The 3,243-nt window shown below is 46.4% G+C and overlaps 1 pseudogene; it reads left to right on the forward strand.

The window, feature by feature from the left end:
• Positions 1-3,243, forward strand: part of LOC112070471 (semaphorin-5A-like) — a 146,710-nt pseudogene that overhangs the window by 125,673 nt on the left and 17,794 nt on the right.

Here is a 3,243-nt window from a genome sequence, read left to right on the forward strand (position 1 = left end):
CTGTGTTAAGAAGCAGTGCGGCTTGGTTGGGTTGTGCTTCGGAGGACGCACGGCTTTCGACCTTCGTCTCTCCCGAGCCCGTACGGGAGTTGTAGCGATGAGACAAGATTGTAATTACTAGCGATTGGATACCACGAAAATTGGGGAGAAAAGGGGATAATTTTTTTTWAAAATAAAAATAAATAAAAATAATGTATGCTATCTTCAAGGGGAACGAAGAAGGCTGCTGCCCGAAAACGAGGGAGCACTGGGAGAGAAAGGCTGGGCAGGTTCTGGAATCTCCATCGTAGCGCTCCGGGGGAGGTAAGCGGGGTTCCCGGGAAACCGGGGTGACGGCACTGCTACCAGCCGGGTTACAGGGGGGCTGGGAGGTTACTGTCGTGGTGGGCTGACTAGTAGGCAACCCACGGAATTGCTCCCGCAATGCGTCCAAGGCTAGGTCGTGACGTTCAGCCACGGCCTGGAACCCTTCCATCAGACCGCGAAGCAACTCCTTGTGCCTACCAATGGTAGCTCCTTGGGAGGAGATGGCATTGCGGAGCTGGTCCAAGTCTGCTGGGTCAGTCATGGCAAGTTCGTACCATCAGGAATAAAAGTAACACACAAGCGCAGACTGTGTGAAGTAACAATGTTTATTGCAATGCCAGGGGAAGGCAAACGACAGGTCAAGGCAGACAGGACGAACGTTGGTAAGCTTGACAAACAAGACGAACTGCCTCAGAAAGACAGAAAACACAGGTATAAAATACCCAGAGGATAAATAGGGAAGATGGGTGACACCTGGAGGGGGTGAAGACAAGCACAAGGACAGGTGAAACAGATCAGGGTGTGACAGTTTTTGCTTTATCATTATGGGGTATTGTTTGTAGATTGCTGAGGAAAAATTTATTTGATCCATTTTAGAATAAGGCTGTAATGTAACAAAATGTGGAAGAGTCAAGGGGTCTGAATACTTTCCGAAGGCACTGTATATATACTGCATACTCTGGAATATTTCTATATTTCTTAATTCCATTCTTTTGCTCTTTAGATTTGTGTGTATTGTTAGTTATTACTGCACTGTTGGAGCTGGGAGCACAAGCATTTCACTACACCTACAATAACATCTGCTAGGTATGTTTGTGCGGCCAATAAAATTAGATTTGATGCACACATGCTTGGTACACCCAATACACAAATTACCCACAATTCCATACAAACTACCCACATTTTGCCCATAGACATCCGTAACTCCATGACCACCCAACACAGCCTCAAGGCCCCATCTACTCTGTTCTGCATGTTTTAACTACCTTATAGTACACCACCAAACATCTACCACTAGACCTCTCAGTCTGACTGTCTGTCTGACTGACTGTCTGTTTGACTGTCTGTCTGTCTGTCTGTCTGTCTGTCTGTCTGTCTGTCTGTCTGTCTGTCTGTCTGTCTGTCTGTCTGTCTGTCTGTCTGTCTGTCTGTCTAACTGATTGTCTTTAGTTATGTCTGTCTGTCTATTATTTTGTCTGTCTGTCTGTCTGTCTTTCCATTGGTATATGTCAGTCATTCCATCTGCCTTTTGCTCACACAGACACTGAAAGCATTCAGTTCATGTTTAGAATAATACATGAAATACAGTGTATATTTTATTGGATAGCAGAAACATTAACTGAATAGCAAGCGTTCTATCTTTATCTACACCTCTCACTCTGTGTGTGTGTATCCTTGTGTTCTGTGGTGTCTCCATAGGAATGGTGTGTGGAGCCCCTGGAGTCTGTGGATCCCCTGTAGCACCAGCTGTGGCATTGGCTTCCAGGTCCGACAGAGGTCCTGCAGCAACCCCACCCCGCGCCACGCAGGACGAGTGTGTGTGGGGCAGAACAGAGAGGAAAGGTACGGGACACACTCGTACATTCATACACATGTACAAACAAGCACACACAGCTACACACACACACAGCCACGTACACACATACACACACAGCCACACTCACATACAGACAGCCACACTCACATTCACACAGCCATAAATCCACACCAATTATCCAGAAACAATCCCCCTGCTGGTGTGAGTGTAACAGAAGTCTTGAGTCCTTCATCCATTAGCCAGTCACACATTGTAATGTGAAGCATGGGAAATATGACTCTTTTTTCCTCATAATGGCTTCAGTCTGACTTCAGTCTGACAGTCAATTAAGACAGAGAGAGGAATGTTTTTGAGCCACTATCTGGGCTCCACACAGACGAGGGAGGCTGCCCTCCTTGTAAAGCTCCAGCTCTGCTGCTTTGGTCTGGAATAATCACCCCCAACCAGATGTTGTGAAGGTTTCTAAGCAACCTGCAATGCCCTCTGAAAAAATGAGATTTAGAAGGAGGAAAGAAGAAGGGAGAAGAAGAGAGAGAAAGGAGAGAGGGAGGTGAGAAGGAGAGAATATGGAAGAGTGCAGGTTGTTGGAAATAAAACTTTTTTACCTGAAACTTTACAACAAAGTCAATAATAATGTGAGAATAACTTCAGACAGATTCCTTAGTGTCTGGGTACTTTGTTACTGGGTAAGAACAAATTCTTATTTGCAATGACGGCCCACACCGGACGACGCTGGGCCAATTGTGCGCCGCCCTGTGGGACTCCCACTCCTGGCCGGTTGTGATACAGCCTGGATTCGAACCAGGGTGTCTGCAGTGACGCCTCTAGCACTGAGATGCAGTGCCTTAGACCGCTGCACTACTCGGAAGCCCACATAATGAAGCATTTCAATTAACTTGGCCATTCTTTATATGGGGTTCTGGCTTCTCTTGTTCTACCCGGGACATCACAGTGCTAATTTCATTGACCACCTTTGGATACACACAGAGCGGCTTCAATTAGCACTGACGTGAGAGGTGTCGAAGCCCTTGAGCCGAACAATGGCAGGAGAGTCACACAGTCTACCTCAACCAAATGCAGAGGGCTTTGAAGCCGTCTCCCGCTGTTCAGAGGTCATTAAAATACAGTACCCTCTCTATGTAAAACATGTTAAGACATGAAAAGAGTACAAAATTAAGCTCCTTATGGAAAATCAAGAGACACTTTTTGCTGACTGTTATAAAAATGGGAACATAAGCAACTTCATCTTCCGAAAGGTTGCTTGATCGAATCCCCGAGCTGACGAGATGAAGGTCTGTGGTTTTGCCCCTGAACAAGGCAGTTAACCCACTGTTCCCCTGAACAAGGCAGTTAACCCACTGTTCCCCTGAACAAGGCAGTTAACCCACTGTTCCCCTGAA

The sequence above is a fragment of the Salvelinus sp. IW2-2015 genome, unplaced genomic scaffold (assembly GCF_002910315.2).
Source record: "Salvelinus sp. IW2-2015 unplaced genomic scaffold, ASM291031v2 Un_scaffold1335, whole genome shotgun sequence".
Taxonomy (NCBI): domain Eukaryota; kingdom Metazoa; phylum Chordata; class Actinopteri; order Salmoniformes; family Salmonidae; genus Salvelinus; species Salvelinus sp. IW2-2015.